The sequence below is a fragment of the Mustela nivalis genome (genome assembly GCF_964662115.1).
Source record: "Mustela nivalis genome assembly, chromosome: 18".
Taxonomy (NCBI): Eukaryota; Metazoa; Chordata; class Mammalia; order Carnivora; family Mustelidae; genus Mustela; species Mustela nivalis.
Genome location: NC_139037.1, coordinates 28,251,841 through 28,265,909, shown reverse-complemented (window position 1 = coordinate 28,265,909; position 14,069 = coordinate 28,251,841). Strand labels below are relative to the sequence as shown.

The following is a 14,069-nucleotide window of genomic DNA, read 5'->3' as shown; positions in this document are numbered from 1 at the left end:
TTAGTATGATAGTCTTAGTAGATTACGCATTTAAGACACCAGAATAGTATAAAACCTCTTATTCCTTATCAAACATAAAAGGAGGGAAATAAAATATTTTGTTTTACACACACACAGATGGAGGCTTAAAAGCTGAAACATACTTCCAAGCCCTAGTTTTAGGAGGAAGAGTATCCATTTGTTTTTTCACTCAAACCCATGTATTTAAAATCAAGTATTACTCTTTTAAACAGCATGCCTCATTTGTGGTGAGCTCCTAAAACAGGAAGATTTTTGGGCAAGTGTCGCACCCCTTCAATGCCCCAGGACATTCTAGCCAGACCAGATTCCACTCCACTTTTAACAAACCACACACGAGCTCATTTCCGTCTCTTTGCTGATACCCTCCATATTATGTATGTTCTCCTTCAAATTCCACTCTGCCATCTTCCGTGAGGCCTGCTCTGCCAGTTCCATCTGGCCTGGGCTTTCTCCTGAGTTCTGAAGGTTCTGGATTTCTAGTCATGAGCAGTCATGTTGGTCTCTCAGTTTCTTTTTCTTCCCTGTCCTCACTCCCTAATCTATGCCCTATGAAGACCAGGCTAAGGGAAGGTTGGGGGGTGGGGGGGCTGTATTATTGCCTTCTTTCCTGTTCGGTTCCCAGCACCTAAAAGTGCCTGGAACGTGGGGTGCTTCAGTAGCTGCTTAATGATGAGTGACTTAGTGGTATTAAAAGATACCATGTGCATACATAACATGCTATCTTTAATCCAGGTCCTTTTTAAGGGCAAGGACCATTTTATTGTCTTAGGTCATTTCTATCACTGTGCTCATAAACATAACAGGCTAGAGATAGAAACTATATTTAGAAGCACTGAAAGATTGGGGTCCCCTGAGCCTAGTGCCTCACTTGAAAAAGTTAAAGATTTATAATATTGACTTTTGTTAGCAGGACCATTTTAACCAGTAAATGACATCGATGCTTCTAAAAACAAATGGAGTTCAGTCTTTGGTAAGAGTTCTAAAGTCAAAATATGTAATGGTGAAAATCAGAGTAAAAATGGTCCTTGAAAAATCTTTCCACTGGGTCTCCCCGCAAATATAGCATACATGGTTTTGTACATGTCTCATTGTGCTGAGGTAAATACAATAAAACAGTATGATTTCCACTAGGGCTGGGAACAGAGCGGTTTCTTCTGGTAAGCATCATTGCATTTTTAAGGCTCGTGTACTAGGAAAAGACGCTTTTTGGTTTTTATTTCCTTCTTTTTCTTACAAACACAAGTCTTGTGGTCGAATCAAATGAGCATGAAATGCAACACTACTGAAAAACAACTGTTAAGATAATGAATTAATTCTACAAATAAAAACTGCCAGCAAGAGGTTAGTGACTAAAGCACGAGTCTATCCAATCAGAAGCTACTACAATATATCCTCGAATACCAAGTCTCAACTAACACTTAGAAAATTCCCCCTATATTTATCCAAGTAACCCATCAGCTCTGCACCATCCTTCCTACCGTATATGTCTACCTTTACAAACAAATTATTTATCAAAAAAAAGGAAAAAAAAGCAATTTTTTTCAAAAGTATTTCTCTAAAAATAAGAACAAAACCTAGATTGTGGAGAACTGTTTTTGATAGCTGGCTACAAGTTATTCGAGAGAGTCTGCATATTTTAAAATCAGAAACAAATCCAGTTAAAGCAAAGACACCGCAAAAATGTCTATGTCCGCCTTGTCTCCCCTTCCACACACACAAAATCAAGTCTAGTCATAAAAAGAAAGACTCCGTGTAATTATCATATGACCCACAATTGCACTCCTGGGCATTTTTCCCAGGAAAAATGAAAACTTATGTTCACACAAAAACCTGTACACAAATGTTTATAGCAGTTTTGTTCATAACAGTCAGGAACCGGAAACAAGCCTTTAGTCCCGACTGGTGATGGTTAGACAATCTGCAGACCTTCATACCCTGGACTACTACCCAATGATAAAAAGAATAAATTCCTGAGAAGGGCAAGTCAAATCTCCAGAAAAAATATGCTGAGCAAGAAAGGCCAATCCCCCCACGGTAACACACAATAGAATCCCACTTATAGATCACTCTGGCAAAGACCAAATGATAGAGATGGAGAACAGGCAAGTGACTGCTGGGATTAAGGAGAAGAGCAGGGGAGAAGCAAGTATGGATATGAAAGGGTAGCAGGAAGAATCCCTGTGGTGAAGGGAATGTTCTGAATCTTGAGAGTATCAGTGTTAACGCCCAGGCTGTGATACTATGACACTACATATTACAAGTGTCACGATTAGGCAAAACTGGGTAAAAAGTACAAGGGATTCCTCCATTAGTTAGTACAACTGCATGTGAAACCTTTACTTATCTCGAAATACAAAGTTTAGTTAAAAATTTCAGAAGAAGCAATATTCTAGTCTAATAAATTTACTTGGCCATATTGAGATACGAGCTTGAGAATACATCACAGCCCCTTTGATGCTTTGTAGAAACTACAGAAGTGGCTAGAGTACAAACTGGGTCAAGAACAAAATAGGGACCCACAGCCGTTTCTACAGGTGTCACCAGCATCTGTGAATCTCCCCAGTTCCCTCACAGAGGACTGTCTCTGATCAGATAGGCCCCCTCGCAGTGTTCACACTGCACAGGCCAGAGGCATCCTTCTGTTTTCCTACAGCTGCCACAGGTCACAACAAGGCATTTCCCAATGGCAAGGCAACCCATTATTAGTTGGTCTACACAAATAAAAGAACTCTGTGAGAGAACGGGATGTCACCTCCTTTACATAAGTCAAATATTCAAACACATAACAAATGATCTGCCGGTTAAGGCAACATTTTCTGGTAACCGAGTTGAGCAAACAGATTTTGTGAGCAGAAATGTTCTATTCCAGGGGGACTAATATAGAGAAGTAAAATATATGTCTGGATTCCTTTCAAGTCTTTCTTCTCCCATAAACGTAATAGTTGTATCAGTGACGCTGGACTGCTAGAAGAATCACTATGACAGAGGGAGGGATTTTTTGGGACCCCTCTTTTTCAAGTATAAACATTCATTTGATCCAATAAAGACATTTTAGAAAAAAAGTCAATATATAGAAACAATTTTATTTTTTCTATACTTAGATTCAAACAGAAAGTGGTAATACTCTACAATACTAATCATTTCAAATAAAATGGATGATCAAGAAGAGTATGACCTTCTTCTGCAAAACAACTGAGGATCTGAATTGGAAAAATATTTTTGTCTATAAATAGGAATATCCAAAACAATTTAAACCTCTTGAGCACTTGACTGTTTCAGGTCCTTTGCGTGTAGATTGAACAGACCACAGGAAGTTTCAAACCCCAACAGCTGAATCTAAAAGGAAAAAAAAAAAAGATCCATTTAGCTGTCATGATCATTGTCACCGTCAATCCCTAATATCTCAGACTTCCCTGGCCGCACTCAACTTCCCCATGCTGCTTTCAGCTTGGGGGAAGATAAATCACTAACTAATCAATTATGTACACTAATTAAAAATGCTACCTTTAGGAGGTGTTTTCATACCTTAGTAATGGGGTGAGTATTTCCTCTTGCCACTGACTTTGAAACCTTTTCGATGTCACATTAGCCAGGATGCACTGAACATTTGCAAACACTTAATGCTACAGTCTACGTACACTATCGAATTGCCCTCCGAAAGTAGTGGTACGATTCTACAACTGGTTGAGGTCACATGGAAAATAGAATTATATGCTAATTTGTTCCTATATTAAGTTATCATAGAAGGTCAGACCAAACACAGCAAAATGAATTCTGGAAAAAAAAATTAACTAAGTAGATTGGTATGTACCGTATCAAAGTAAACTGTTTATCTTAATAGATACAAATACAAGAAAGATTTTTTTAAAATACAGGCATTTTCTCCTTTTCAAAAAATAAATGTTTTAACTAACCCCAGGCAATGACTTGCATAATCTGAAAACACTCTATATAAATAATTTTTCCCTAAAGAAGAACAGGGGCAGAGTATTTTTCCCCCCTAAGGGGTGAGAAAATGGAGAAGGGCATCGTATCCAAAAGAGAATAATTTCCCCCCAAAAAACTTGCCTTTAAATACATATTTATTAAAACTTGCTTTACCTAAGTAGTTGTACCCATGCACTGTAAAAAAAATGAACACACAGGTTTTAACTCTATGATGGGGTCAAGAGATGCTGAGTATAATACATGTATTATTTAACTCCAAAATAAACTAAACAACAATATAAATTTTTCATTAGCCCAGATTTGTCTGAAAAAAAAAAAAAACGTTTTATTTAAAAAACTATTGAGGAAGAAAACCTATATTATTTCTTTTTCTGAAAAGCATATCTCCAGATATCACCTTATCCATGGATGAGTTGTACAGATACTACATCAACTTAACAACAACAAAAAAACTATAAAGCAAATCAATGATCAAAGAATTTGTGGGCTACCAGTTTTATATATGATGATGGTGTATTCGTCACAGTTCTATTTTCAAAGATCCATTAATAGAGAAAGGGAAAGAATCTGGGGAGGGGGTGACGGAGAAATGAAACCTTACAGCATTTGAAACCATGGGACCAATATTTTATAAAGCATCCAATCTACTGCAGAACACAACTAAGACGAGTGACAGAGATCATCTGTGTCACACCCTTAGGCAAAATCCTGAGGAAGAAAAAAATGGTAATATTTTGTTCTAGAGTCTATCCTTTTTTCCATTAAAAGACAGGTTTATATTTTTCATTTTATTGCAACATTTCCAATGCCATCCTACAAGAGAACTAGCACTCACAAAAAGCCATCTGAATTTCTTTCAATCGGAACTCACTGTGAATTTTTAAAGGAACTTCACCTACAACTTCTTTAATTAGATGCCATTACTGTTAGTTATCATAAAATACGCTGGATTCCCATGAAGTATCAGTTTGACGTCTTGTTTAAATACTTACTTTTCTTCTATCTACTACCAGCCATGTTTACCCTGCTTTCTCCTAACCAAGTTAGATATGAAGATACATATTCAGGCACAAAGTCTTCAGGCTCCTTGATAGATTGTAAAATACAGCTATATACTTCTCTACTATTATTCTTATTTGAAGGCCCTTATGTATTGGGATCTTAATCCATCAGAAGTTGAGAATTACATTCAAAAAAGGGAAGGGAAGTCAGACAAAAATGAAAACATGCACTGATGCCTAAGTAAATTAATCTTCATTCCCACTGAAAGTAATCTGATGTCCAGGGACTGGGAATTACTCTACCATAAAATATAGCACATTAAATACTACAATAGCCCATTTGAAATGTCCTAAGATAATGATTATGTCATCTACAAATGATCGTACATATAGTTATATTTTAATATTCATTACTGGAGGTTCTAATGCAAAATATGTTGAAATTGTGAAAATCCTCAATCTGTTAAAGATAAGATCAAGCAAATCAAATTCTGTAACTGAAAGTAAGACTCAAAATAAGATCTGGAAAAAGAATCGACAAAAGTAAAGGCAAAATATTTGGACCCTGGTTGTTATCACAAACAACACTATCACTCCTGATGGTTTGCATATAAAACTCCTTATCTCCACTAGCTAGTTGAAAAGAATGAAAAGCTTCTCACAACCAGCTAAAAAGAAAGTCTTTACCAGGCTCCTTGAAAAAGCTCATTTTCACATTACTCAGGCTTCATTATGCTAAATCAATATTCGTTTAGTCACTGGGGTTATTGACATATTTTAAAATAAAAGTATACCCTTCAGCTACTGCACTCATTACAGGTAATTTGTCTTGTCAGAGAGCAGGGAATATTATCCTAGTCTTTCAGGGGCTGACAGCCCATGGAAATACCTCCCCATGGTTACAACTGTAAATAATTTTAAGGTAAAATATTGAAAAATCAATGACTGTTTCCTGCAATCTGTCACAAACAAATCAATCATAATCCGCACTGCCAGAGAGTATGATTTGAGGGAGATGGGAGCAGATGTAATTCTTGGCTGAAATCTCTCATTTCAAAATCACTTCACATAATGGTGTCATCATTTAAACACTCAACAGTCAGTGCAACTGCCACTGTAACATCTAGTTGGACAAAACCACAAGGAGGAGGAGGAGAAAACGCCATCGCTATTATGTTAACAAACATTTAATTTTAATGGCTGCTGCATTAGTAAATTTCAACTGAAAACTGTTTTACCTGTCCCCTTTCACAGTCCTACATTAATCAAGGCTGCTGGTCTACGTACGTGTACAAATGCTTAATAAATTAGCCTCTGACTCAAAACTTGACTCTCCTACATACATCTTTTATTTTCAATGTCCGTTATAGAGAATGAAATTTGGAATTAATAAATAAGACATCTGGATTGTAGAATACCCATAATTCTGCCCATACAACAAAGACAAAAAATAGTGTCATAGATGTCACGATTATACTTTTAAAGTAGGTTTAAAGGTCTCAGTTGCCCGGATATTGGATTTTATATTTTCCTTCTATTAATACATATTACATTTCAACTTTGTAATATTGTAGCCTATTTTAAGATGACCAGCAAGACCCAGTCAATTCAAAAATACCCTTGCATTCTACACCCAAGCTACAGACTGATACTTTAAAAACTGAAGTAATAACCCAAGTATCTGAAGTGTAAAAGTTGGTCAAGGTCATAATATGGAATTGTTTTGTGAATGTAAACTGCTTTCTAAGTAATCGCCGATACCACCATTTTTTCCAGGCTACATTTACATTGCTCCCTCGGCTTACAGTCTCTGTCTCGGCATCAATACGAGAATCTGAGATCGGTATACTGCACCTTTTTGTTCTGTTCACCAAAAAAATCAGTTTATTTAAAGATCAAAGAGTCTTCTTTCTGCAGGTTTTGTTTTTTAAATGTATATTAGTCCTTTTAATTGGAAGAACTTGCTTTTAGCTACCACCCTGCTTACTGATTTCTGAATTGTCATCACTGGACACCATGAAACCCTTTATTGTCCTATTAAATATATATCACCATAAATATATAAATATACCCCTCCATAGGTATAGTTCAGGATGCAGATGTTTTGGGTGACTAGAAAAGTATATCTTTTTCTTAAAAAGGAAAAAAAAATAGCTATAAATACCATTCCACTACTTAAGCCTATATACACATTCTCAGGCATTGGTCCTTCATAAAAGGGTTTTACTGTGTTTTTAATTTCACCTGCATATTCAATGTGGCAACACAGCATTGAGGAGACAGCAGCTTTTCGTACGGATACCAACTGGGCATGAATTTCGTCCTTCGAGACTCTCAGAGTCATTCTTTAACACTAACATTAGATTTTTGAAAATGCAAAAGCACCCGGGTAAATGATCAAAGACATCTTCCAGAGGAAAACAGAGTCCTCCATTCCATGTGAATCCCTGCAACAGCTGCAGAGGCAGCAGCAAGCCAGCCGAGTGAGAGGAAAAGGAAAGCACTACCCCTGGCCCAGGAATGCCAGGAAAATGGCAAGGGAGCTCAAGGGGTGAACAAGGAAAAGGACCCCCACGTGTGGTAGGCCCTGCCGTCACAGCAGCCCCGGCTGGGCCCGGCTCACTCCCCGGCAGAGCTCTGGAGCCCCTTGTCAAGCACCGAGGCTCCCACCCAGAGTCTGGCTGAGGCTGGCAGGAGATCGCCCTGCGCAGAGTCCGCTCCCAGAGAAGACAACAAAGACTGGGAGGTGAACGAGGACAGGCAAGCAACATGCTGAATGCATGCACAGGAGCCACCAACTAAAATGACGTCTACTAGGCCCGGGGAGGCCACTGTCACAGGTCTACTTCTCAGAAAGAAGCTATTTTAAGGGTGCTGAGTAGGCCTAGATGAGGTTTCTCCGCTCTCCCAGCACAGCCCACAGCCCTAGGAGAAGCAGCTCAAAACTCAGCACGGGAAAGTCAGATCATTTCATACCCCACAGTTAAAGAAATTGCTGGCTGGTAGATAAAGTTCTTATATGTAATAAAGGCTCAGGATTACAGAGGAAAGTATTCTTTTAAAAGAGATAGTATTACCTCCCTATCTTCTGAATCTCCTCCTTCCGATAGCCAGTACAGTAGCTCCATTATGAACTGTAGATTCTTAAAAAGAAAAACAGCAATAGTTAGCTTCATCTTCCCTTGCACTTCCTTCCTTCATGGAATTACAATTTAATTATCAATACTTCAATTGATCTTATTCCTGAATGACACATTTCTCAAAAAGCATACTCTAGCTACTTCCACTAGAGAACATTTAGTACAACCTTCTCAATTAATCAACCATAACCCATTACTGTTGAAAGGACATGTTTTCTTCATATTTTTTTTTAAATAGGGGACCCTCCCACCTATTTTATATAAAAGGAGCACTAGTTTTAATACATTTGAGTATCATTAATATACATGAATTATAAACCTTAATAATAAATTTTGGTTGACAACAGATATAAGACAAAACCAATTTGCACATATGTTTAGATTTTTCCTCTATTTTTCCTTGCTGGAGAGGCACCCAATCCTCTGTCCTTTAAATTCAACAACTTTACACGTGGTTAAAAACAACAACAACAAAGATGAAGCTTAAAGGCATACGGGGAGGAATCAGACTGCTCACTGCTTCACATTTTCCTTCAATTTCTGTCATGTATTTTCTAACTAGCTGTAAGGCACCAGCTTCAAGTCACACAGGAAACCCTGTCTCCATAAGACCCAATCAGTGACAGGGAAACACAAGTGTGTTATTTAAAAACAATTATATATAATTTCATCTTTATGTTAAAAATCACTTTCAGCCCTTTGAAAGTTTACAGAGAAGCATTTCCTCTACCGCAGGCTGTACTAACTAGAGCTGCCTTCTGTTTCAGTTAGCCTTTTTTCCTTCGGTCATACAACCATCTTCTTTACCTCAAAATATTCTCTATCACTAAACCCAGTTCCTTGCTCTCCCCAATAGACAACACGAATACTCCACAAAATAATTTTTTCTCCTCTGCTTATATTCAGCAGTTCCTATTCTGATGAGAAATGACAAGCTTTACACACACCTGTATACCCTTTGTCATTAAAAGAGTTTGGTACCCCTGCCTGGAACTGATCCTCCAATTAAATTAATTTTTGAAAGAACTGGGTAATGAAAAATAATCAAAACCTGTGATTTGGCATAAACAGCTTATTTCCTTTAAGTAGTAACTCCATTTCTATAAAATATAACCTCAGTCTTGACTTTTATGGAAAGCACTGAGTTTACAAATTTCACCATCCAAAGATATCATTAAAAATTGTTACGTAAATTTCCATGAATCAGAATTTTTTCTATTCACTGAACTTTTGTTTAATGCATTTAGTAAAATTTTAATAATCAAAGGCCTCAAGTGACATTCTTTACATTCTGTACTTACTTCCTATTACTAATATAAATACTTTGGTAAAACCAACACTGACGCTATTTTGGGTTTACTCCACACACAAACACACTGTGTTGCAGACACTCACTTGCAGATGAGCTTAGGGATATACAAGGACAAATTTCAGCCAACATTTGGAGGAACTTCATAGTTCAGAAGTGAACTTAGCTGAAAACATCCAAATGTATTATGTAAGCATCGTACTTACAACCTGCACACACACACACACACACACACACAAAAAAAAAAAAAAGAAAAAAGAAAGAAAGAAAGAAAAGAAAATGATTCTGTTTAAAGAAACACAGAAGACTAGTTAAATACTTCTGGGATATTAGATGTGAATATCTAATCTAATTTCCTCCAAGGTATCACTCCATATTACGCCAAATAAACAAATAAAGGCTGTATCGAGATGTGGAATAGCATTAGCTGGAGAAAAGGCTAGAAAAATGAATTACATAAATGACAACTGCCGGAGAATATTATATTTCCTTCTCCTGAACAAATGTTAAGTGCATCCTTACTAATAAAGATTTAAACTTGAACTACATTAGAATATACTGGTTTTCAATTTTGAAGCATCTAAGTTAATTTGCCAAGCTAACTTGGTGCTTAGGTATACTCTAGCTATAAAAATACTGCAAATGTATGCAGAAATAAGTTATAAGTATCACACTTCACAGTGGTGCTGTGAGAGCAAAGCCCAGTCATTACTGCACAAGAAAAAAACAATTCCAGGATTTTACATCTTCTTAGAGTCGCATCAGTTGCATCTTTTAAGAACAATTATTCTCTATAAAACAGCTAACAATATACCAAAAAGATGTTAAAATTAAAGGAGCTGATAAAATGTAGAAATTGAAGGGAAAAACACACAGATATTGAGCTATTACCACACAAAAAAGGCTGTGCTACCTCGGAGTTAAAACATGATTCCAAAATATGGCACTGTTTTCATATTCTAAAGAACATGTTTAATGTTTGGACTACATGATTTCACTTACTTGCACATTATCAACTGAAGAACATTTAAATTTTTCCTAAAATTTCTATATGTAAAAATATATTAACAATTATGTGGTATTATTCATTAAGACACACAATAGATAATTAGTTCCCATTCTTATTTCATTTTTTTTTAACGCAGCATATAAAATTTGAAAATAACACATGGGTAACAGCAGAGGGATGCTGATCTTAGCTGCCAGAACAAAAATGTTGATGGTGGGGTGGGGGGAGCTTTGAGGGATAAGGAAAGCAATTATCTCAAAATTAATGCTCTTGTTTTAGTTTCACCAAACAAATCTAAATAAGTCTTTCTTTGATTTTAGTTTACCATGTAATTCTAGCCAGCTAATTATCCTTGGAGTCACGAATGAGCTGTGACTCTACACCTGGCTTCTCCGATCATATGCCTATGGCCTCCTCTACTTTCATTTCCTCTTTCTACAATGACTTATAATATTAAAGAAAAACACTCACACATCTTATATACACTACTGATGGACAGCCAGCTTCCAGGAAATCATGAGCTACAAAGAGAGGGGGGAAATCTTAATGCAATACTTATGTTAAAGGGTATTAGGTGCTGGGTGAGCCAAGGGTAATATAATCAGCAGCATCCCTCTTGCTATTGTTTTTGCATTCAGAAATTTGAAGTAAAGGACTATGATATTATTTTAGTGGTCGCCCAGGTTATGATTCAGATCCTTAAACTAATAAGAGGCTAAAGGCACTACCTTCACTTGCTCATAATTTGAATTTATAGACAATACTTTGGAAGAAATAAAACAGTTTTCTTCTATTTCTGGAAATAAAAACAAGGCATTCCATAAACAACTAAGCTAAATACTTGATGATGTGAATAGAGAAACTACTTTCAAGCATTAAAACATTCTAGGAGACTGTTTTCCAAAATATAAAGTGGCATGAATTTCTCATATGTTTACATTTTTATTATATTCCTGCTTCTGCACATTAAGCGAGACTTCCTCTACAGATTTATTCTCAACATTAATAAATGTTTGCTTAATAACAGGCTGTCCCATTTATGCTTTTCTTTCTAAATTAGTAACCATGACTCCACAAAGAGCACAAAGAAAGCTGACAAAGGCATGGCCAAAAAGCCACAAGTAGTATTACTACATGCCAGAGCACTTAACATTAAACTACCATTTCTCTCTGAAACTTCTGTTGCCAGACTGCTCGCAAAATCTGGAAGCTCAAAGACGGGTTTCAAGTGCAATTAAATTCTCCAAAAGCAAAACTGTACAAAAATATGCCGCCCTTCTTATGTCACCATTTTATAGACAACATTTTCTCAGGATCTTAATTAAGATAACGATGCACACCTGTGTCAACATTCTCTGGCAAGACAGCCTTATCAATCATAATCCTTTAAGTACACTCCAAAACAGCAAAGCGATATGACAGAAGCAATCTGTTGCCTTTCCTAGCGCCGGTGTTGTGTCTCACCCACAAGAATGATGAGATCTTTAAAATACAGCAGACCTACTTTTATGAGTCTTTAAAGTTTTAACTGTAAACAGTTATTACACTAAATAAACAGGAATAACCTCTTTTGCACTTGATTTACACAATGACAACTGTACGGCCAAAACTCGAACAGCAAGCTTTGCAGCCATGTCGTGGCAATGCAATTGTGGATCTTATTTTAAAGCTTGAAATTTTAAGAGTTATGCATAACTGGATCCGTGCAGACATGACAAACCAATAAACCTTTAGGAACTCTTAAAATTACAATTTTCTAAAAAGTCCTACATTAAAAGCAATCAGGGCATGCCTATCCCCAGTGTTAGTTAAAATGTTCAGAAGGATATAAATGCAAGAGTCCCTACCCCTCCAAAAAGGAGTCATCTTGGTAATGTGGAAGGAAAGGCAGAGAGTTCCCACCTCTGCGAGGGTGGGGTGGGGGGGGGAGCTTCAGTGACCAGAGACCAGTGAAACTACAGCTTAACAAGTAAGCAGGTTCCCAAACGGGAAAGCTGATGAATAAAGGAGAAGGCAGGGGAGAGGGAACCTTAACCTTAAGTAGCCACTACCAAGATCAAAAGGTAAAAACCTCGTGTTTACCAGCAAAAACGTAAAAACTTTCACAGGAACACTGAGAAACCCCGCCAGATGCTATTTGAATCCCATCTGCCTGCTAATGATCAGTTCTTCCATTTCACATATTAACACAAGTCTGAGACGCCAGGCGGCCGTGGCCAGCCGAGCAGCAGAGCCATCAATGTGCAAATAAAGCAGAAAATAGAGACATCCTTAAGAAATGAGTCTTAAATTTGACGTAGAGCGGAGGTGACAACCACGGCAACAGAACCATAAATTCGAAATGCTTCAATATCTTTCAGGATTCTCTCCAGACCTTGACACCAAAAAGAAGACAGTAAAAGGAAAGGGGAGGGCAAGGGGGGATAGCCTAGCGGCCCAGAGTGGCAGGATGATGTAATGAGGATGTCTGTGTGACAGACTCAGATTCTCGGTGGCACAAACCTCCATGGCTCCATGTCAGAAAACAGCATCCTGGACGAGAGCCGAGAGGGTGCCGCGGCCGCGCGTGGATGGAGGGGACACGCCCACGCGCGCCCGCCGGGGCACCGTGACATCAGGAGAGGCCGGCCCAACACTCACGCGGCCCACGCCCACCCTGCGGCTTGCGGGGCACCGCCGCGGCCATCCGGTCCACGAAGGGACTCGGATGCGGCGCGAGGGGCAGTGAGCCCGGGCGCGACCGGGCGGGAACGCGGCGGGACGGGGTACCCGGGACTCACCTCTTCTCCGCCGCGCGGGCGCGCGGACCGCGGACGCTCCCTCGTGGCTGGCGCGAGCCCCCGGCGGGCGGCGCGCGCGGGCAGCTACCGACCGTTAGCGCGAGGGGCAGCCGCGGCGGCAGGGGCGGCGGCGGCGGCGGCGGCGGCGGGCGGAGCCGGGGGCGGGCGCTGAGGAGCACAAGGGCCGCGAGAGGCGGGAGCGAAGGGAACGGGGAGGGGTAGCTCCCCGCGACCACTCGGTCTACACCGAGCTCCCCTTGGCCGCCCGAAAAGCCATCACCGGCCAGCTCGGCGCTCCCTCCCACTTCGGCCGTCCCGGGCGCCCGGCCTCGCCTCAGTCCCGGCCCGCTGGCAGCCACCTGGGCCGGGCTATGCCCGCCTCCGCGGCGGCAGGCTTCTCGTCTCCATGACAATAGGGAGCCGTTGCCCCGCCCGATCCCACCCCCTCCGTGCCGTGACTCGGAGGGAAGCGAGCACACGTCGTCTAGGGGCGGGGCCAGTGGAGGCCAGCGCCCAATTAGAGATAGAGGCAAGGAGGGACAGGGCGGGGCTGACAGAGACATTGCCGAATGTCTGCTTGAGGGGCGGAGCGTGGGGGGGAGGCGGTGAAGCTGTTGGTGGGGAGGAGTTAGCGCGCCTGCGTGAAGTCCTGCAGCGGAGCGCGTCCGAGTTTACTTCAGTGTGTCAGTGTGAGGGGCCTGGAGCTCCGTAAATAAAGTGTATCTTGCTTGTCAAAGTCCTTGCGGGGAACTGTGTGGTTTTCTTTCGGCCTGCGTGTGCCCCAGTTTTATGTAAGGTCACCAAGTCCGTGATACACCGAGCTCCAGTGGAGTGCCCAACACTGTGCCAGCCCTGTTTTGG

At 39.9% G+C, this 14,069-nt stretch overlaps 1 long non-coding RNA gene across 1 annotated transcript; it reads right to left on the bottom strand.

The window, feature by feature from the left end:
• Window positions 1-3,084: 3,084 nt before the first annotated feature.
• LOC309853723 lies at window positions 3,085-13,637 on the bottom strand. Its single transcript, XR_014305896.1, has 3 exons — window positions 13,209-13,637; window positions 8,048-8,113; window positions 3,085-3,357 (listed from the first exon to the last, which is right to left on the bottom strand). It is a non-coding gene; the product is annotated as an uncharacterized lncRNA (long non-coding RNA).
• Window positions 13,638-14,069: the final 432 nt, after the last annotated feature.